Here is a 23,776-nt window from a genome sequence, read left to right as displayed (position 1 = left end):
TGTCCTGAAGTTCCTTATCTTTAGTGTTAATGATTACTGAAATCATATACACCATTTCCTGTTTCCTCGAATAACTAGCCAATTTCATTACTGAGATAAATTTCAATGGCTTTCGAGGTTTATCTCCAGTAATTAAAATTACCTCTCCTGTAGGGGTTTGAATTTCTACTGCATTTTTATCACATAGGATTCGTGCATGGTTGGCTATTAACCAATCCATTCCTAATACTACATCGAATCCGGCTAAATTCATTGGTAACAGATTTGCAGAAAACTTATGGCCTAATAGTTCTATTTTTCCTTCTTGCCAGATTTTATCTATGTTCACATAATTTCCTTCTGCGGTTTCCACTGTGAAAATTTGCCTAAGAGTGGTTAATGGTAACTTAAGATCTTGACAAAATGAAGTATTAATAAAACTTTGGTTCGCACCAGAGTCAAATAATACTTTTGCAAATACGTCATGTACTAGGAACGTACCAGCTATCACATCTGGAATGAGTTCGGCCTCTTGAGTGGTTAGTTGGAATGCTCGCGCATTTCTCTTGGTTGCTCCTTCAGCTGGTTTGGCTTGGTTAACTATAGGTTTAGCTAACTTAGGACATTCAAATTGAAAATGTCCCCTTTCTCTGCAATTATAACAAACTCTTGTTTTCTTCCTGCAGTCTTCTTCCCGATGTCCTTTCATTTTGCAAAAATTGCAAACCATGTTGCATTGTCCATAATGCTTCTTTTTGCAAATTTTGCAGAAAGGAGATGATGAGGATTGCCCTGTTCCTCTTTTCTTGGTATTACCCACACGAAATCCTTGGGTAATCTTTTGAGCTAATTCCTTCTTGCGATCTTCCTCTCTTGTGCGTACCAATTCATCTGTTAGGGTATTAGCTAATTCTACAGCATCGTCAATAGTACGAGGTCTCGCAGCTTTAACGATGTTTCGGATTTCACTAATTAACCCCCAGATGTAACGAGAAATAAGTACCGGTTCTGGCGAAGCCAGTGTTGGCACTACTCTCGCGTATTCAAAGAATGTCGAAGTATAGCCCCGGCAATCTACACCTAGCATACGATGACTCAGGAACTTGTTTGCCATTTGTTCCTTCTCGTATTCGGGACATAATTTTCTTTCTACAAGATTCTTAAATTCTTCCCAACTCATGGCATAGGCTATCCTTCTTCCTTTTGCCTGGAGGATCGTGTTCCACCATTCTAATGCTCCTTCTTTGAACAGATTTGATGCATACATCACTTGATCCTCTTCGGCACATTTGCTTATTGCAATTACTGCTTCGGTTTTCTCTAACCAACGCAGTGTTGCAGTTGCCCCTTCGTTACCTGCAAATTCAGCGGGTTTGCAAGCAAGAAATTCTTTGTAAGTGCAACCAGACGTTGCAGCTTTCATTCTTTTAGGGAGTGGGGCCTGCTGCGGATCATGATCGTAATGATTGCCGCCTCCATTTATGCTGTTACTGCCGTTATCTTCTGGAATACGTTTACTAGGAATTAATTGTGGTTCGGCAGGTTTCTGAACAGCAGCTACAATTTCTGGAATAGCATGAGCTATCCCTTGGGCGATAAAGTGCTCGATATGTTGTCGAGTTATATATTGATCTTCCTGTTCTTGCTCAGATTGATTTACTTCATTAATTGGTTCATTGTTAGCGTTTTCCATCTGCTAATTGGTAAAAATTATTAGTGTTTAACTTATCAATGACAAAATTCACATAGATAAACACATAGATTATCACAACATACAAGCATAACCAAAATTGTCGATTTCTCGACTTTTACTTTGTTATGGTATATTGTATATGCATCCATACACACCGTATTTTACAGAGTTTTATTGCCCATTTTACAGAATTTTGAGTTACTATTATACAATACGGCTTTCTGTGGTTTAACTGACTGTTCTAGTAACGATGCTCCCTCTCATCGTACTTCCAAGTTAGATGCTCCCCCATTTCCCTGATCCTATTACCTGTACCTATCAGTTCTTCACCGAACTGACGGAGTTCAGCTAGGTTTTCATTACTCATGGGAGGATTTGGGAGTGGTTCTGGGTCAAATTGTGGAAGAAAGCTATAAGGACTGTTGACTATGTTTTGGAATTGCCAATCATTGGTCCACCATTCCTCCATTTGGCCTAATGGTCTGGTATGAACTAGTGGGTCTGGAATAGCTGGTCCTAGGTTTAGTGGGAATTGAACTGTAGCCGGGTAAGAGAAGAGATTATGTTGATAGGCTCTAAAACATCACAATTTTCCAGTAGGCGATCTATCTCGTCCTGGAATGTGATTTCCTCAGACTGTTTAGAGCTTTCGCCAATTTCTATTCCCTTTGGTTTCAGATCTATTCCTATTTCCTTTTCTGGTGGTTTCGAACTTTCTCCAGTTTCTATTTCTTTTCCCTTGTTCATGCTCACAGGATTTTCTATTTTAGGGAGTCTCCTAGTGGCAGGTTTCCTACGGCGTACTTTCCTCCACCCTACGTATCTTCTTTTCTTTTTAGGTTTGGCTTTTTCCAGCGGTGGAGCTTTGAATTCCACAGGTTCTTCTATGTCAGCAATGTAACCAGTAAAGTCGTGAGAGACTTCGATAGGCACTGGATATAAGTTGAGATTCTGGAATGCTTCCGATATCTCATTCATGCTGCATAGTATATATGCAAAAATGCAATGTTAAAACTTTGGAACAAAGTTTAACAAACAAACACTGAAGTTTTATTGCATATTACTTTTTGTACAGAAATAACTGAAATAAACACACTGGGATTTCATTTATTTACGGGATTGTGATTTCTCTTACTAGACCCAACTTATCGGATATTTAGAGATTAGCATTTTCTGCTACCGTAGCTAGCATATAGAGATTTGCCCATTTCTCGACTATTTTATCTTCCCAAGGTGTACTATTACCCAACTCCTGGACTTCTGGGTTAAACCTAACTCTCTTGGTTCGGGGTTTCTTTTTCTCCTGACTCTTTTTAAGTATCGAATCCCTTTTCTCTGGGGAAAGAGGATTCTCATAGTTTGCCTTGCGGACAAAGATTCCTTCTTCTAGGTTTACTGGGTTTTTAGAAGAAGATGCCACATCTAGTTTGTGGTAAATAGCAGACAGCCTTTGCTTACCCATACTGTAACTTAAAATAACCAGTTAATAAAACATATAATCACCGAATAACAATTAGTAAAATTAAGCATTCGGACAAAATACTTAATTTAGGCTTAATCAGTGGCTCGATCAGTGGCTCAATTTAATAATTAGCTCTGATACCACCTTTCTGTCGCGGCCCCCGACCCACCCTGGACGGAGTCGGGGCCCGCGATGCAGATTTCAGTGGTACCCGTGGTATTTAATTTACGCGACAGCGGAAGTCTTTTTACAACAGGATCTTTTCACCGGAAAATGCTCGTTTAATATATATTACACAAAGTTTAAGGGATAAATCCCATAATTTACAATAAGTTGATTTCACACAGAAATCTTTATTTTCCAAAACATGTTTTATTCATTTATTTACACTGAGCCACTTCTCTGAGCTTGATAGTGCTTTACTGCACTTTTCCTGGATCACATAGATCACCTGAAACATGTTTGAAAAAGGTTTTGTCAGCGGGGAAATACTGAGTGAATCATTCTGTTTTCTAAAACGACCCGTTAGTTATAAATTACAGTATTAAGAGCGATTACAATGTTTCTATCAACCAATTATCAAGAATGGGTATTTGTCACTCGACCGGATCTGTGACTGTGGTCATATCACTATTGGTCCCGTTGCCCTAATAGTGACGGTTTACTCACACAGAGTAATAATCACTCACATAGAGTAATACTCACTCACATAGAGTGATAAAAATAGTAATGTGCACAATACCCCACATACCAGCTGTAATTTGGTGATTACAAAGACTTAATCCCTGTAATTATAACCTTGAAAATAATTTGAGGTATTGTAATACTTACTCACAAACGGTGAGAAAACAGTTTTAAAAGAAGAATGACTCACATTGTAGATTAACGAGCAATAGATATAAGCCTACTGATTAGCCTTGATTTCACCTAGTTTAACACAATGCACACACAGGCAGGTTAGTAACTAATACAGCAGTTACGACAATTCACGAGATTAAACCTTCACAACGATTAATCAGTGCAATACTCGATAATTCAATCGGATTCACAACGAATAACAGAGCATAGTCCGAATTCGAACAGCACTCTAATATTCAAGTTGAAATCACGACGAATAATCAAAGTACAAGCTCAATTGAGCAGCACCTGGACTATCGTTGGATAGTTATAATCGATCGGACGTTGAATCGTAATAGCGATCGAGTTATTACCCTGATTGCGGCAGCGTTTCGATAATTGTGTGTGTTTGTGAACTGTATTCGCTATAACTCAGAGCTCAATTAGAATTTGGACGTCGAAGTAAAGCACAGAACTAAGTCCCACTGCCCTCTATTTATAGCTGGAATTTGCCCTCCCTCGCGCCACGCGAAGAAGACCTGTGTACCCGTCGCGTGGCGCGACGGGTCTATTTCGTAGCCTAGGTTGTTTCGTGTCTTAGATAGCCTTGGTGAGCAAGTTAAACGAATCAATTTCGTTTCTACAGCAATTTAGAAGATAAACATCACTAGGGTTTAACCCCCCCCCCTGAGTTTTAGGGGCCCTGATCCTGGTTCCGATTGTTATGAAAATTTTAGGGTTTATGCGGAATCACTTGGGTTTCTCAATTAGGGTTTCCTTGATAGTTAATTACCATCCTAATTATGGATTTTAGTGGCAGTTGTTACAATAAAGGAGCTAGAAGCTTTCGGAAGATCAAGGACCTCTTTCATTTGCTTTTATCCATCTCTTAACTTCACTTGATCATCCCTAGCCTTGAGCTAGTGATAAGAACCTTAATCTTTCCATTTTACTTCTATTTTAAGTGGTTAAAAGATGTTACATAAAGTTAATCATGAAGAACACTAAGAATCACAAGAATAAAACTTGAACATAAGCTTGAATAATGAAGAAACTAAGTTGTTTATGTGTTGATTTGCTTGTTGATTGTTGTTTATTCATGTAGTTGATGTAGATCATCATATGATCTTGCTAGATCATGATTAAAAAGATAATCTAGCAAGATGAGAGGATGGAAATGTTGTAGGATCATAGATCATCCTCATAAGAAACATGAACTTGAAAGAATAAGTGGTTTTCTTGAAAAATAATGATCAAAGTAAGTTGTAATACTTGTAGATCTAAAACTTCATGGATGGTTTTTCAAAGGAACCAAGTTAAAAACACAAGATTTACTTGATCTTGGTTCTTACATAAATAAACCCTATTTTCAAAGGTTAAATAAGTGTAAAAACACTTATGTAACAAGAAAATTCAAAGAAGAAGTAATTTTGGAAAATATGATTATAAGTTGTGAAGACCCATTTCTTTAAAAATAAAGTTTTTAAAGAATCAATCACACTTTAAAGGGGTAACAAGGCTTACTAAGAACATTAGTAGGTTACTACAAATTTTTGTGAAATTTCAAGTTCATGAAGTAGTAGATTATGCTTGATTTTGGCAAAATTGGTAAGTAAAGATTGTTTATTGTTGATTATGAATTGATTGTGTTGATTTACAAAAAGAAAATGATATACCTTGATGGTATGGAAACCTCTATTTTTAGGGGAAACTATGGCAATTTTTTTCTAAAATTAAACACTTAGAAAAATATTTCTAAACAAATATTTACAAGTGTATTTTAAACCATAAATTTTTACATAAACTTTGCCATAATTTTTTGTTACAAAAAAAAATAAGTATTGGGGGTTGATTTTATAAATAAAAGTGACTAAGTATGTATTTAGGGAATATATATTTAGAAGTCACCATGTGTGTGATTATTTGTATACTTTGTGTATTAGTTACTATTTTAGGATATGAAATAATATAACTCATCAAAATACTAAAAATTACAATCCAAAATATTACCAAAATTCCAAGAATATGAATATACAAGTTATACACAAAATATTGGTGAAACCGAACTAAGGAATATAACTTACAAAATACTCCGGAAATAATATTCATATATATATTTTGGCAAATAATATTTTGGACACCAAAGGAAAATAAAATTTTGATTTTTACAATTACTACAAGAATATATCATATTTTTTACAAGAGAAAAATATATTATTTTTGGCAAGTATAAATATATATTTTTCTGGAAATTTTTAGAAGATATATTATTTTTGAAAGAAATATATATTTTCTCAACAAACATGAAATACAATATTTTTGGGGTTAAAGATATATTTTCTCAAATAAATATAAAATATATCATTTTTGGAGAAAAATAAGTTTAAATATATTTTCCAAGTTAGACTTGAAAATGTATTATTTTGGAACTTATATGAAAATACAAATATTTTTGCCAAAGGAAAATTATAAATAATTTTTCTAAGTAATATTTATTGAAATATATATTTTGGAAATATATATTGGTGAACTTTTATTAAAGATAATATTCCTGAATAATTAATACGAAATTAAGTATAAGAATACTTAATGAATGCAATAAAGATACGTATTCTCGTACGTATAAATACACTCCGGATACGACACCTATACATGGCAAAAATATACAAGTATAAGATACCCCCATCCTTGGGAAGGAAATACAAGTATAAATACTTGAAAAGTATTAAGTTAAAATATATTGTTTTAACAATTATTCCAAAATTTAGTAAATATGATTTAAGTTAAAATATTTATTATTTTAACAAATAATTATATAACTTGGAATAATATTGAAGACACAAAGAACATAACTCAAGAACACTAATTAATACTAATTTAGGGCACGACCCGCTCGTCTAATAGATCATAGTACGTTGTAGGTAGGCGTGTACGCTAGGCAAAGCTTGAGTTACGGTGTTTACGAAGACGCAAGACTGTGAGTTCATGTTCCTCCTTTTCTTTAACTGTTATCGGTTTTATAACTTCGGGGGTGAAGTACATGTTACAAACTGTTTACAAACGTTTATACGTGGTATGGTTAGCTAAGGAAGGGTACTGCTAGATCATGTGAGTGGTGGGTACGACGCTTAAGTCCATCAATCCTTTTTATAGGACCGAGGGGCATGAGTGATAGATTTATTTGGGTGTAGCGAGCCCACACCCGTGTGGACCAGGGTGGCCCACGAGGTGACTATGTCTTATTGCCGGAGACAAATTTGCTAGGTTTGAGTCTTCCTGCATCACGTCACATATATTAATGGCCTTGCAAACCACTAATGATCTGTTTTCCTTGTTGCTTTCATACCGGGGTTTTACAAACATACATACATTTTTATAAACGATTTCAAAGGTTTATTCAAACATCCATGAACTCGCTCAACTTCTGTTGATGTTTTCAAACTACATGTATTTCAGGGAATTAAATGTGGATCTGGCGGGCGTTCGGAAGTTCCAAGTGTTGTTTGAGAATAAAAGATGTCATCCATGGTCTTAGGGTTTGGTTAGTGTGTCTTATCCTGGACGAGACACATCTTCCAAAACCTGGTTTTATTTAATGTCTTTTGTCGAGTCCTTGTGAACTCTAAAAACAAGTTGCATGGTTTGTACTCGAATTTGAATTCTATGTTTTAAAAACAATCTTGTTGTTATGTTTTTTAAACTTATTTAATGGATGAACATCTTCGGTTTTATCATATAGTTGTTGTTATGATTGAATGCAATGATATTAAACAAGTCACACCAAATCACGCTTCGGCAAAAGTCAGGGTGTAACATATGCTCTACAATGCTCCTGTGCTCGCTTTACCCGACAGAAACAATGACTTCATTGTCTATTGCGATGCCTCGAACCTTGGTCTCAGTTGTGTTCTCATGTAACGTGACAAGGTTATCGCCTACGCGTCTCGTCAGCTCAAGATCCACGAGAAGAACTATACAACCCACGATCTCGAGCTTGGTGCAATTGTTTTTGCGTTGAAGATTTGGCGACACTACCTTTATGGTACCAAGTGTACGGTCTTCACAGACCATAAGAGCCTACAACACATCTTAAACCAAAAGGAACTGAATATGCGCCAACGCCGATGGGTTGAACTTCTTAATGATTACGAATGTGAGATTCGTTATCATCCTGGCAAAGCAAATGTCGTTGCCGACGCTCTCAGCAGACGAAGCTATTTGCATAGCGTTCGTAATATTCACGCCTAGCACAATCTCGAAACTCTTATCCGTGACGCCCAACATGCTTGTTTTACCGAACGCATCTTGAAGAAGGAAAGGATTATCAATAATGGCAAATAGTTAGTGAATAAATCGAATGGTATATTCCATTATCTAGACCGAATTTGGATTCCCAAGCGCACCAACTTACGACAAATTATGCTAGACGAAGCCCACAAGTCCCGATATTCTATTCATCTCGATGCCGATAAGATATACCAGGACCTTCGCTACAAGTACTGGTGGCCGGGCATGAAGAAGGATATCGCTATCTATGTTTCGAAGTGCCTGACTTGTTCGAAAGTCAAGGCCGAACAACAAAGACCCTCTGGCTTACTCATCCAACCCGAGATCCCTATGTGGAAATGGGAGAGTATAGCCATGGACTTTATAACGAAACTCCCGCGCACGCCATCAGGTCACGACGGCATCTGGGTTATCGTTGACCGTTTGACTAAATCTGCTCATTTTCTACCGATACGAGAAGACTACAAGGTAGAACGATTAGCACGGATCTACACCGACGAAATCATCTGTTGACATGGGACGCCTCGTTATATCATCTCTAAGCGCGATGGTCGGTTTACCTCACGTCTTTGGGAAATGTTTCAGTCTGCCCTCGGTACTACCCTCAATCTAAGTACCGCTTTCCATCCCTAAACCGACGGTCAGACTGAAAGAACGATTCGTACCCTTAAAGGCATGCTTCGCTCGTGTGTCATAGATTTCGGTGGTAATTGGGACGCACACTTACCTTTGGTCGAATTCTCGTACAATAACAGTTATCATTCTAGCATTCAAATGGCACTATTTGAGGCACTATACGGAAGAAAATGTTGATCGCCGATTGTGTGGCATGAGATCGGAGATGCGCAAATAACCGGTCCTGAGCTGTTGCAAGAAACGACTGACAAAATCCTCCAGATTCGAGACAATCTACAGAAAGCTCGAAGTGGTCAGAAAAGTTACGCCGATAGACGCCGCAAGCCCCTTGAATTTGACATTGGCGATCACGTACTCCTAAAGGTTTCACCTTGGAAGGGTGTGATTAGATTCGGCAAGAAAGGAAAGCTTGCGCCTCGATATGTTGGACCCTTTAAGATTCTGAAAAGGATCGGCAAAGTGGCCTACAGACTCGAACTACCGGAGGAACTTAGCAACTTCCACCCGACTTTTCACGTTTCGAACCTCAGAAAGTGCCTGACCGAGCAAGATTTACAAGGGCCACTTGAGGATCTACAAGTGTACAAAACATTACACTTCGTGGAGAAGCCTGTCGAAATCATGGATCGAGAAACCAAGAAGCTCAGGCACTCACGCTTTCCCATTGTGAAGGTTCACTGGGAAGGCAAATGCGGCGCAAGTTCACCTGGGAACTCGAAAGTGACATGAAGGCGAAGTATCCACAGTTGTTTGTTACGCCTGCACCTTAATTTCGGGACGAAATTCCCTAAACTAGGGGAGGCTGTAACACCCCGTGTTTTCAAAGTCAAAGTACAAGTCAAAGTCAAAGGAAGAAAAGATTGCTAAATGCGATCTATCAATCCTTGCTTAATTATTGATTGTACTTCCTTGACTTGTAACCGAATCTTTTAATTTGTTTACTTTAGTTGTATTATGTGGAGTATCTCTAATAATCGCAGTTTAAGCGATGTTAATCGCTAATCTATTTATCACAAATCGCATTCGCAACTTGATTTATAGGTTCTGTATATTGTTTTACGTGTGTGTGATATTTATGTGTTACTTGTGCATGTTATAATTTGTCTTGTGGTGTTAATCGAAAACACAATCGCAACTCTATCGCAACGCTAACTCATCGCGAACTGGAAACGCAAATTTATTTAGGTTGTTGTATGTTAGTTATATTATTTGTGTGACTATTATTAAATCTATCGTATCACTTAATCGACACTCGCTTAAACGCATCGCATCGCTCAACGCACGAAACGAAACGTCGAAACGCAACTCGCCAGAGACGTCTAAACGAATGACCATTCGATCGAATGGTCATCCGTATGGATGACCATCCGATCGGATGGCCATCCGATCGGGTTGCCATCCGATCCAACACCTGCACTGACTTTCCTCTTTTGGCACCTATAAATAGCCTTGTCACATCACTGTTCATGATGTGACAGCTCTCTCGTCCGACCAGCACGTTCCAACCCTCTTTTCACTCGATTTCTCGCGATTCTTGTAAGTTTCTACCTCAAATCTTGAACATCTATCATCTACACACACTTCTTCATCTTTTTCACCATCAAATCTTCACTTTTAACCGTGAAATCGGCTTATTTAAGGTGTTCTAGGGTGATGTCATCATGGGGTTCTTATGAACTTCAAGATTTGACCTCAATCCACCAAGAACAACTCAGATCTAATGGATTTCAACATGATTAAATGCTGATTTCGCATAAATCTAAACATTTTCAAGATTTATAAGGATTAAAAGATATTTTCTTAACTTTCTTTCAACTCTTTTACACTCTTGCACTTAAAACCGATAGAATCGGAGCCCATTCAGGCCTCCTACCCGTTCTTTAGTGAAGTGTCGGTCTAGAAACTGAATTCTATCAAAGAGACAACCGATTCACGGGTTGAACATGAACAACCGTCAAGAACAGTTAACGGATCGGACTGGGGTGATTCCCACCTCGATCGGATGACTCGGACTTGATGGGGATTCCGTTGTTTAACACGTTGTCATACCATCTCAATCAAACAGCAAACTTTCAAACTTAACAAATTTCAAAACGAGCAAGTCACTGAATGGACTGTCGTCCGATCGGATTGCCATCTGATCAAACAACAATCCGATCGGATGACCCATGATCTTCAACACTTAAACATTTTTACAATCTTACAATTTTCAAAGATCATCAGTTTCTAACGGATTGCCATCCGATCAGATGACCATCCGATCGAATGACCAATCCTGCTGTGAATTTGTTCTCTGAGGAATGTCTCGCTGGACGGATCGCCATCTGATCGAACGACCGTTCGACCGGACGACCTGAAAGATAGAGATACTTCTCTATTTTCAAAATGCTACAACGAAAACTTCAAAGCCATCATACACAAACACATCCTTCCCAAACGAATGCCAATCCGACCGAATGGCCATCCGACCGAATAGCCATCCGACCGGATGACCATCCGTCCGGATTATCATTCGATCGAATGACCATCCGTTCGGATTGTCATCCGATCGAATGACCATCCGTTCGGATTGTCATCCGATCAGAAGACCATTCGTCCCTCAGTCACTCATCACTGTTTAACGCGTCGTTCATCGCTTATGCTATCGTTAACTGTTCAGGATAACTTTCCAGCGCTCCCTTCAATCCAAGATGGTGTTTATTTATTAAACACTATTTGTGAGTATACTCAATCCCTTTTTTCTTTACGCACTTTTGGGTGTTACATACGTTACTTATTCAAATCACAATCAACACACAACACAAACACTTTTATACGTTGACCGTTATGGCATGTTATAGGTGTCACTCAATGAATGCTTGTATGTTATATTTACACAGTGATTGTTGCCTGACACCTTAGCAACAATAGTACTATAGTTTGGACTCAGCACCTGTCGTGAACAGGGGTTGTTAAGGGCTTTTCTTAACGTGTCACAGTGGTGATATGTGTTGCGCATTCTACAACTCGCAGTCACGTCTGTGCATATTTCATTGTCGATAACCTACTAGCTTCACTCTGCTACATGCTACATGCTGTGTCACACCCCAACCGATGGCGGAATCATCGGGGCGCGGCACTGAGCGAAACAGATTGTCCAGAAGTTTCCACAACAACTATTATATAAATTTAGTTTAAATGATACATCCCATACTGTCACGGCCCCCGACCCGGTTTGACCCGTTTCAGGAGCCGCGGGACAGAAATCCTGCGGTATTTAAATTTTAGGCGACAGCGGAAGTCTTTTTAAAACAGGATCTTTTAATAATTAAAACTGCCCGTTTTATAACTGAGGGATAAAATCCCCTAATTTACAATAATGTGATTTCTCCGGGAAATCTTTATTTTCAAAACATGTTTCTTTTATTTATTTACAATGAGCCACTTTTCTAAGCTGAGAGTGCTTCACGGCACTTCTCTTTCTTTGCTCACAACATATCACCTGAAACATGTTTGAAAAAGGTTTTGTCAGCGGGGAAATACTGAGTGAGTTCATTCGGGTTTTAGGAAATGACCCATAGTTATAAATTACAGCATAAGAGCGATTACAATGGTTCCTATCTTATCTTTATCTGGCTTTCTGTCACAATGGTGACAAGTCACAATGGTGACGATGGTCATACCACTATTAGGTCAATGAACTCTAATAGTGACGTTCCTCCCTAGTAGGTCAATGGACCTAACTGGGAGAAATAGTAATGTGCACAATACCCCACTAACCAATAAATCAAGATAACCACGACTTAGTCCCTGTAATTGTAACACTTTGAAAATAATTTGGAGTATTGTAAAACAGTTGATAAAAAGAGAATGACTCACTTTGCAGATTTAACGAGCAAGATATAAGCCTTACTGATTTGCCTGTGATTAACCTAATTTAAATAATAATGCACACAAAACCGGGTTAGTGATCAATACAGCATTTACGATAACTCACGAGATCAAATTCTCACAACGAACGACAAAGTGCGATACTTAAACATCCATCGATTTAACGACGAACGACAAAGTATAACCCTATGTGGGCGGCACTTAAACATCCATTGGATATATTGATCAGTCGGAAAATGAATCGTAATAGCGATCGAGTGATTACTCTGTTTTGCGGTAGCACTTCGTGATCAGTGTGTGTTTAATTGTAATATAACGATTCTAATTCGATGTACACAGAGAATCTGGGCGTCGTTTTCAGTGTTCTGTTCATGTCCCAATGTCTGCTATTTATACTAATTTTTGGGACTCCCTTACGAACCGTATGCCTGATCCCTTACGGTCCGTAAGCTAAGCAGTCTAATTATAGGCTGCCTAGGCTCGGGACTAGGCTTGCTGAATCAATAAATTGGACAAATCAGATTGTCCCAACGTTTTATTTAGATAACTATTCGACTAGGGTTTGCCCCCCTCGAGTTTTAGGGGCCCTGATCCTGATTCCGATTGTTCTGAAAATTTTAGGGCTAATGCAGAATTACTTGGGTGTCTCAATTAGGGTTTTCTTATTGTCTAATTATCATTCTAATTATTGATTTTAATGAGAGTTATTACATCCTCCCCACCTTAAGAAAATCTCGTCCTCGAGATTCACTGAAATAGATGAGGGTATTTCCGCTTCATTTCTGATTCCAGTTCCCAAGTATACTCTGGTCCTTTCTTTGAATCTCATTTGACCTTCACTAGCACTAGTCATTTATGTTTGAGAAACTTAATCTTCCGGTCTTCTATTTGTAAGGGTTTCTCTTACGAATTTCAGTTTTTCATTTATCTCTATATCTTGAAGAGGTACTACCAGGAATTCGTCTGTGAGACATTTCTTGTGATTGGATACATGAAACACATCATGTACTCCTGCTAACTCTTCTGGTAGTTGTAAACGATAAGCTACTGGTCCTATTCGTTAGATTACTGGGAATGGTCCTACGTATCTTGGACTTAGCTTCTTTTCTTACCGAATTTATAAATTCCTTTCCAAGGAAATACTTTCAATAGCATTTTGTCTCCAACTCGAACTCCTACGGCTCTTGTTTATTATTTGTATAACTCTTCTAACCGTCTTCAGCCTTTCCTTCGTGATACTAAATATCACACTCGTAGTCACCGAGGATTTCCTTTTCCTCGTGTTTAATTCTTGTTGCTCAAATATGTATCTTAAATTCTTAGGCCCCATATGGATAGTAAACTTGCTTAGATAATGTTTCCTAATCTTAAGGGTAACTTGTGGCTTCTAATTTTTAAGTTTACAAGTGGTATGGTTTTCTTCGTGCTTTTGCAATTACCTTGATGCATACACAATTACCTTTTTGTGTTGCATTACCATACATCCAAGTTCTAGCTTTGAAGCATCACCGTATACTTTAAAATCTTCTGTTCCTTCTGGTAAGGCTAGGATTGGAATATTTGTTAATTTATGCTAGAGGCTTCTTTTTGTTTAGGTTCTTATTTAGAATTAACTGTTTTAGCTTAGTTAAGGATATATCTATCTAAGAGAATCCTTAATAAACTGTCTATAGTATCTGGCTAAATTTACAAAATTCCTAATTTCCATTTAGAGATTGCGAAATCTTCTATTTTAGTAATTTGCTGCTATCTTAGCAGGATCTAAGTGAATACCTTCATGATTCATCATATGACCTTACGTGGTTTATTTCCTGTAATCATAAATACTTCTCCGGCGGGTGCCTGGATTTTCTATAAAGTTCTTATTACAGAGAATTCGAGCAGGGTTGACTACTAACCAATCTATTCCTAACACAACATCAAACTCGGCTAATAGGAATTAGATTGGCGAAGAATTATATGACCTGAGAGTTCTATATTTTCCTTTTTGCCTGTTTCGACTGTAAAGATTTGCCTAAGTTCGATTAATGATAAGTTAAGAGTTTGACAGAATGAAGTATTTATAAAACTTTGGTTTGCACCAGAGTCAGATAATACTTTTTGTGTAAACGTTGTAACCTAGGACGTATCGGCTATTACATCTGGAATGAGCTCTGCTTCCTGAGCAGTCAATTGAAAGGCTCTTGCATTCCTTTTTGCTTCTTCTGCAGGTTTGGCTTTAGTGTCAGATGGTTTGTTTAGTTTTGGACAATTTGGCCTAAGATGTCCAGTTTCTCCACAGTTGTAACAAGTTGAAAATTTCTCCCTCCTGCAGTCTTCTTCCTGATGTCCTGGAATTTTGCAAAAATTGCAGTATCCTTTGCATTTTCCAAAATGCTTTCTTTTGCAAAAATTGCAAAATGGACTAGTGGAAGATTGCCCATTCCCTCCTTTCTGGAAATCGTTATGGTTACCCGAACGGATTACCTGGGTAATCTTTTGGGCTACTTCCTTCCTTCTATTTTCTTCTCTTGTCCGTACTAGTTCGTCAGTCAGAGTATTGGCTAAATCCACCGCACCATCAATCGTGCGAGGTTTCACAGCCTTGACGATGTTACGGATTTCAGAAATCAATCCCCAAATATATCGAGAAATAAGTACCGGCTCTGGCGAAGCCAGGGTTGGTACTACTCGAGCATACTCGAAGAATGTCGTAGTATACTTTCGACAATCTACATCCACCATCCGGTGGGTTAGAAACTTGTTTGTCATTTGTTCCTTTTCATATTCGGGACAGAATTTTCTTTCTACCAAGCTCTTAAATTCTTCCCAGTTCATAGCATACGCCATCCTTCTTCCTTTTGATTGTAACACCGTATTCCACCATTCTAGCGCCCCTTCTTTGAAAAGATTTGACGCGTACATGACCTGATCATCCTGAGCACATTTACTTATGGCAATTACTGCCTCAGTTTTCTCTAACCAACGTAGTGCCGCAGTCGCTCCTTCATTGCCTGCAAACTCAGATGGTTTACAAGCAAGAAATTCCTTGTAAGTGCAACCAGGAGTTGCAACTTTCATTTTCTTAGGGAGCGGCGCTTGTTGTGGTTCATTGTCATGATTAACATGATCATTGCCTCCGTTTACGCTATTACTGAAGTTATCTTCAGAAATACGTTTGCTAGGAACGAGTTGTTGTGGTTCTATTGGATTTTTAACAGCAGCAACGATTGCTGGAATAGCGTTGGCTATCCCTTGAGCTATCATTGTTGGAATAGTGTTGGCTATCCTTTGAGCAACGATATTTTCTATATCCTGCCTAGTCATATATTGATCCCCTGGTTGTTGCTCAGAATCATTAACTGGTTCATTATTCGCGTTTTCCATCTGATAATTAATGTATATATATAAATATATAATTTATTAGTATCAACAATTATACCTAAAATCAGCATATAAATTTCACAATATACATATAACCAAATTATCGATTTCTTGATTCCTATTTTTATATTTTATAGGAGACATTAATACACATTTTTACCTTGTAATGATTTTACAGATTGATTTTTGCTATTACTATTTTACAAGCACAGTTCCATAGATCCCCTATCCTGTGGTCAGATGATATTCTAGTAATGGTGTTCCCTCTCATCGTATTTCCAGGAGATCTGTCCCCCAATCTCTTGGATCCTATTTCCATTGTCCATTAGTTCTTCACCAAGGCGAAGTTCAGCTGTATTCTCGGTACTTATTGATGGATTTGGTAAAGCTTTTGAATTGAACTGAGGAAAAAGCTTATAGGGATGGTTTTGTAACTGTATTTCGTTAATCAACCATTCGTCTATTTGCGAGTGGATTGAAGGGTTTGGAATAGCTGGTTCTAAGTTCATTGGTAGTTGTGTTTCAAGAGAGCGATTAAAAATATTTTCATTAACAGGCTTAATAGTATTATAGCTTGCCATTATAAAATCTAACTCTTCCTGAGATGGTAACATTTCAATTTGCCTAGAACTTTCCCCAATTTCTATTTCCTTGGGCTTGGGTTTCTCGAAAGGTACACCGTTGAATTCTATAGGTTCCTCTATGTCTGGTATATATCTATTGAAATCTCTGGAAACTTCTATTTTTACTGGGTAGAGATTTAAATTCTGAAAGGCCTCAAACAAGTTACTCATGCTGTTAGCAAAATAGACATAGTCAGAATTCATAAAATTTATAGAAAACTTTTTAAATATTAGTTCCTACTGGGTACTATTAAAATAACTGAAATTTACATCACACGAGGTTTTATTTGTAAATTTTATGATTTTCTTGATAAGACTTCTAGACTGTAGATAATAAAGGTACTAATACTTGAGTCAAATTATTTAAGAATTTGCATTACTTGCTATATTGACTAGCATATAAAGATCTGCTCATACTGTACACAATTAGTCAGATAAATAAACAAATAATCACAAAATAGCAATTAATGGAAATTAAGTATTTTCTAAATACTTAATTGGCTTAAATCAGTGGCTTGAGAAGTGGCTCTGATACCACCTTTTTCTGTCACGGCCCCCGACCCGGTTTGACCCGTTTCAGGAGCCGCGGGACAGAAATCCTGCGGTATTTAAATTTTAGGTGACAGCGGAAGTCTTTTTAAAACAGGATTTTTTAATAATTAAAACTGCCCGTTTTATAACTGAGGGATAAAATCCCCTAATTTACAATAATGTGATTTCTCCGGGAAATCTTTATTTTCAAAACATGTTTCTTTTATTTATTTACAATGAGCCACTTTTCTAAGCTGGGAGTGCTTCACGGCACTTCTCTTTCTTTGCTCACAACATATCACCTGAAACATGTTTGAAAAAGGTTTTGTCAGCGGGGAAATACTGAGTGAGTTCATTCAGGTTTTAGGAAATGACCCATAGTTATAAATTACAGCATAAGAGCGATTACAATGGTTCCTATCTTATATTTATCTGGCTTTCTGTCACAGTGGTGACGATGGTCATACCACTATTAGGTCAATGAACTCTAATAGTGACGTTCCTCCCTAGTAGGTCAATGGACCTAACTGGGAGAAATGGTAATGTGCACAATACCCCACTAACCAATAAATCAAGATAACCACGACTTAGTCCCTGTAATTGTAACACTTTGAAAATAATTTGGAGTATTGTAAACAGTTGATAAAAAGAGAATGACTCACTTTGCAGATTTAACGAGCAAGATATAAGCCTTACTGATTTGCCTGTGATTAACCTAATTTAAATAATAATGCACACAAAACCGGGTTAGTGATCAATACAGCATTTACGATAACTCACGAGATCAAATTCTCACAACGAACGACAAAGTGCGATACTTAAACATCCATCGATTTAACGACGAACGACAAAGTATAACCCTATGTGGGCGGCACTTAAACATCCATTGGATATATTGATCAGTCGGAAAATGAATCGTAATAGCGATCGAGTGATTACCCTGTTTTGCGGTAGCACTTCGTGATCATTGTGTGTTTAATTGTAATATAACGATTCTAATTCGATGTACACAGAGAATCTGGGCGTCGTTTTCAGTGTTCTGTTCATGTCCCAATGTCTGCTATTTATACTAATTTTTGGGACTCCCTTACGGACCGTATGCCTGATCCCTTACGGTCCGTAAGCTAAGCAGTCTAATTATAGGCTGCCTAGGCTCGGGACTAGGCTTGCTGAATCAATAAATTGGACAAATCAGATTGTCCCAACGTTTTATTTAGATAACTATTCGACTAGGGTTTGCCCCCCTCGAGTTTTAGGGGCCCTGATCCTGATTCCGATTGTTCTGAAAATTTTAGGGCTAATGCAGAATTACTTGGGTGTCTCAATTAGGGTTTTCTTATTGTCTAATTATCATTCTAATTATTGATTTTGATGAGAGTTATTACACATACCGTACCCCAAATAAATAACAAGTTATCCTAGAAAGCAACTAGGCAAATAATTCCGTTCCGACAACTCAAATTCAATTATTATTACAGACAATTGTTTATTATTTCTAGACTCCCTAGCCTCGATTTCATCACCACGCGCCTAAGCATCCTAGCAACTTAAGCACCTGTCACATACGTTAAAATAAAGTCAATACATATAATGTAAAGGTGAGCATACAAGTTTGATAATAGAATATAGAGTTCGAATAGTTTATGCATAACCAGGCACGTACACAAAGGAAAACGATGCATGTTAATTATCGACATGGGACCATCGATACCAACGACTGCGGGTTGACCGTCCGAGACGGTTCGCAATACATGATTACCACCGTAATCCATGCAAGTAATTGTCCTTAACAACCCCCGTGTGAGCGGGTGCTGAGTCCAAACTATAGTACTATGTTGCTAAGGCAGGTAGATAGCACTCCACGTGTAAACATAATAAACAGCATTCATTTAGTCAAGTAGCACATGCAAATGGTTAGCGTTCAAATAGTTTGTGTTTGATTGTGATTTGATAGGTAACGTATGTAACACCCAAAAGTGCTAAAAGCAAAAAGGGATCAAGTATACTCACAGTGATTGATTATGGATTGAAGGGAGCGCTGAGAGTAGGGTTAGCCTGAATAGTTCGATAGTACAACAATGAGTAACGTGGAAATGCAAACAAATGCGGATGGATCGAATAGGCTGGTCGATCGAACGGCAGGTTCGATCAAACGGGCTGTTCGGTCGGCTGGTATATCCGATTGGACAGTCCTGTTCGATCGGCCGGTGGGCTCGATCGGCTGGGCCATTCGAGTGGATTGTTTCTTCCTCTAGTGTGTTTGTGTTTGAGGATTTGAACTTTTGAAGTTTTCGTTGTAGTATATGAGAACACTGAAGTGTTCTTACCTTTCAAGTCGATCGATCGAACGGTTCGTTCGATCGGATAGCTCACTCGATCGGCTAGGAACTTCAGAATTTGTCCTCAACTGAATGTCGCTCGATCGAACAGTCTGTTCGATCGGCTGGCATTCCCTACTACGAACGAGTTGTGAAAACGATTAAGTGTTGAAGAGTAGTATCTCATGATCCGAAGAGTAATGTTCACCAAACGCAGTTCGATCGAACATCCCTTCCTCGATACTATGCTTCATGAAATTTTAAAGTGTGGGACCATGTGCTAGCCGACCGGCTGGCCCGGTCGATCGGCTGGTATGTCCGATCGGCTGGGCTGTTCGAACAGCCTAGCCGTTCGGCCAGCATTTCTGACCTGGTCGGCCTTTCGTCTAACACTTGGCTGTGTGGTTACTTGTCATTATATCGAGGTAGTTCGATAACGAGTGGAACTATGATACCTTCGTTCTTACTCGTCTCTCTGGCTCGGACAGGAATCACCCAAATCCGTCCGTTGAGCGGTTTGGAACGTCGGCTTAGAGTTTAACCCATTGTCGGTGAACCTCGTAGATAGAACCCGAATCTTGAACCATCCAACCATTGGAATGATCGGTGGGTTGGCTCAGGCTCCGTTTCTACCTGTTTGAAGGCATTGAGTGTAAAAGAGTTGAAAGAAAGTTGGGATTCCTTCTTTCAATCCTTCACAACTTGTGGATGTTTAGATCTTTGATAGATCTTAACTTGTTTATGTGGAAATCGGTTAGATCTAAGCTATTCATGATTGAATGAGGCCAAGGTTTGATGTTCTTCAAGAACACCATGATGACATCACCCAAGAACACTTAGATCTTGGTGATTTCACAGTTAGAATCCAAGTTTTGAAAGATAGAAAGGTGTAGAATCAAGTAATGATCAAAAACGTACAAGAATCAGAGTAAAAACTTACCGGAGTTGAGAGAAATCTGAGAAAAGGGGAAGAAGATGGCTGGTTCGGTCAGAGCTTTCCAAAAATGGAAAGTGTGACAATGACAGCCCTATTTATAGGCTCCAAAAGAGGAAAGTGGCAGCCGATCGGCCAGGAGATCCGATCGAGTGGGCTGCTCGATCGGCTAGGAAGGTGCTAGCCGATCGGCTGGCCTGTTCGATCAGGATGCCTCCTGTTCGCTCCGCGACACACTTTGAGTATTTTGCAACGATTTTCGACGTTTCGGTTTCGATGGACGATGATACGAATACGATAGAGTTGCTAGTCAAATTACTTTCAGTCCCAACTACTATATCTAACATTCAATCTTCTATAAGTCACGTTTCGATGTCGATTTCGATTGAGTTCGATTGCTTTTCGAGTTTTGATTCGATTTTCGATTGATTTGCATGAATACCACACCAAACATAAAGTAAACATGCACAAGTAACACATAAGGCACACACACACATATGACCATACCACAATTCGCATAATTCGAGTCTCGAGTTCGATGATTGTTAGATCGGTTTGATTGCTGATTAGTTAACTTTATCGCATTGTTACTTCCTATTATTCACAGTCGTAGATCGGTTCGCGTTAAAAACATTCGATTACTTCGATTCTTGCTCATTACAACACTTACTCCACATAATACAACTAAAACATAAAATAGACTATCTACAGTCAAAGAAAGCCAAAGTTGACTTGGGGTGTTACATGCTGGTTATGCGTAAAACGATTTCCGCTATCTATTATACTATTAAACTTGTATGCTCACCTTTACACTATGTGTATTGACCTCTATTTTAACGTATGTGACAGGTGTTTAGGATGTTTGCTCTACTTGCTGGAATCAAGCTAGGATGGAGTCTAGAAACAAATCTAAATAAAAATCTGAGTTGTCGGAACAGCTTTATTTGTCTTTGAGAACTACTTTTCTGTAATAACTGTGTTACTTATTATGTCATGGTATGGGACGTGATGCTTAAATAATTGGTAATCGTAGTTGTTATGGAAACTCTTGGACAATCTGTTTCGCTCAGTGCCGCGCCACGATGTTTTCGCCATCGGTTGGGGTGTGACAATAAATATCTTTTGAACCAAATTTAGTAATGAGTAAACTTCCATTTTAGTCCCTAGGGTTTGTTCAAATTTGTCATTTTAGTCCAAATAGTTTTTTTTTCTCATCTGGGTCCTTGACTTTTCCCTTTTGTTGTCATTTTGATCACATACCCTAATTCTGTCCAAAACCCCATTTTTAACATGGGGTATTTTGGAAATTAACTTTATAAATCTTTTCACTTGCCATTTTGATCCATTCTTTTATTGCAGTATATAAACACATTTTAACCTTTTTAAAACCCCATTTTAGCATAATCATCCCATCTCATTCTTAGCCGTTCCAAGGATCTAAAATCAAAAACCAAATAAGATTCAAATAATCTAGTTTTAACATATTACTATCTATTAATAATACAACGAAATGAATAGTGCCAGCCTTCCTGGTACTATGTTATCAGACCACGTGGCTGTTTGTATTACAGCCACCAAGTATTACCCGTATCCACGTGTTGGTGAGATACGTATTAGGGTGTAACAAAAAGAGCGATAAAGACAAGGAGAGAATCTGAAGATAGAGATTGTGAAGGAAAGGGTTTGGGAGAAAAAATGGGCCCTGCCACTCTTCCGGCTGCCTCCCTCGCTGGCATCGTGATGAACGGTGGTTGTTGTACCCCATAAAGGATGGTGGTTGCACTTAGGGTTCCGCCTGTTGAACCCGGCCGAACCGACTGTCTAGCAGCGGCGGCAGCGGACATCCTTGATGGTTGGTTTACAGTGGTGGTGGTGGTGGTAGGGATTGAGCAGGCAGCAACCGTGGTGGGGTTATTTTATCTGTTACGGATTTCATGCTCCGTGTTTCGATTGAAGGTAGAATCTTAATTAGTATATTTTATATTTGATTTTTAAACTTCTTGATGATCTTTTGGGGATTTTTAACTTACCACGTTTAGATTTTTGGGGTTTGATGTGTCTGGCCTTTGGCAACGTTGGTGATTTTTGGGGATTAATTCCTTTTCCATCCAATTAATTGCATGTTATCTCTGCTTTTCTATCTTTTTGTTTTGTTAGTGTTTTATTGCAGTTCATATGCTCTTTATCATTGGGTTTGTTTGTTGAATGTGTTTTCCTTGCAGGTGCGGCTTTTTGGGTTTCATTTCGTCTTCCACATGATCGTCCTTCGGTTTTCCTAGGTATGTGACAGCTACATATTAGTTTTATGTTTTGATTTGGGGGTATATTTGTTGTGTTCGCCATTTAGGGTTGTCGTATTATAGGTATATGTTTTGATTTGGGGCTTTAATTTTTGGTGTTTGATATTGGGGTAGTTGACTGTTATGCATGACAACATGAATACATGATGTTTAGATATATGTGAATAAACATGTTTCAAATCTGAATATAGTAAGCCATATTATATCATAATCAAAATTTACTCGAAAAGGTTGAAAGTGGTATAATATAATAATCAAAATGGTCAACAAGTATGCATAACAACATGATTGCATGACACTGGTAAATAATTGAAGTCTCGCAAACTGATTTGATTCGTCGTTATGGAGTTGGTTTGAGAATATATGTTTTGAAACCTGTTAAAACAGAACCAAATGGATTATCACCGGTTTCAAAACTCTTCACATTATTATATTTAAGAATGGTTCTAGATCAATACCGTTTATTTGAAATTGTTTCACATGATGTTATTATGTTTCAGCTATTCTTCTTAATCTTGGTTGTTTTGTTGTGGTTTGCAGTTGTAAGTGTTGGTAATCATGATTGTGAAGTAATACTTTTGTGATATCTGACAAGAGGTGAAGAACCCTAATTAGAGAAAGAGAGAGATTGGATTACGGTCTCCGACGAAATGTTCGCAACCTACCTCTCCAGCGGTGGTGGGTTTAAGGGTGATCTGTGGCATGACGGTGGTGGTTCATCGCGGCAACATCCGCCTCTACGGTGGCTCTAAATAGACATAGCAGTGATGGTGGTCTTTGTCACGACGGTCGGCTTTCCGTGCTCACAATCGTCGAGCCTAACGACGGCTAGGGTTACAGAATGGAAGATGATGATGGTGAAGGTTCTGGTGTTTGGTTGTACTGGCCAGATTTCTGGCGACATGTTAAGTAATCAATTGACTTTTATAGTTTTGTTTTTTAC

The 23,776-nt window shown here is 38.3% G+C and overlaps 1 long non-coding RNA gene across 1 annotated transcript; it reads left to right on the top strand.

The window, feature by feature from the left end:
* The first annotated feature begins 22,403 nt into the window (after positions 1-22,403).
* LOC118490594 lies at positions 22,404-23,472 on the top strand. Its single transcript, XR_004889487.1, has 3 exons — positions 22,404-22,489; positions 22,756-22,812; positions 23,374-23,472. It is a non-coding gene; the product is annotated as an uncharacterized LOC118490594 (long non-coding RNA).
* The last annotated feature ends 304 nt before the right edge of the window (positions 23,473-23,776 follow it).

Source organism: Helianthus annuus, chromosome 3 (genome assembly GCF_002127325.2).
Source record: "Helianthus annuus cultivar XRQ/B chromosome 3, HanXRQr2.0-SUNRISE, whole genome shotgun sequence".
Classification (NCBI taxonomy): Eukaryota; Viridiplantae; Streptophyta; class Magnoliopsida; order Asterales; family Asteraceae; genus Helianthus; species Helianthus annuus.
This window is presented reverse-complemented; position numbering and strand designations above follow the sequence as displayed.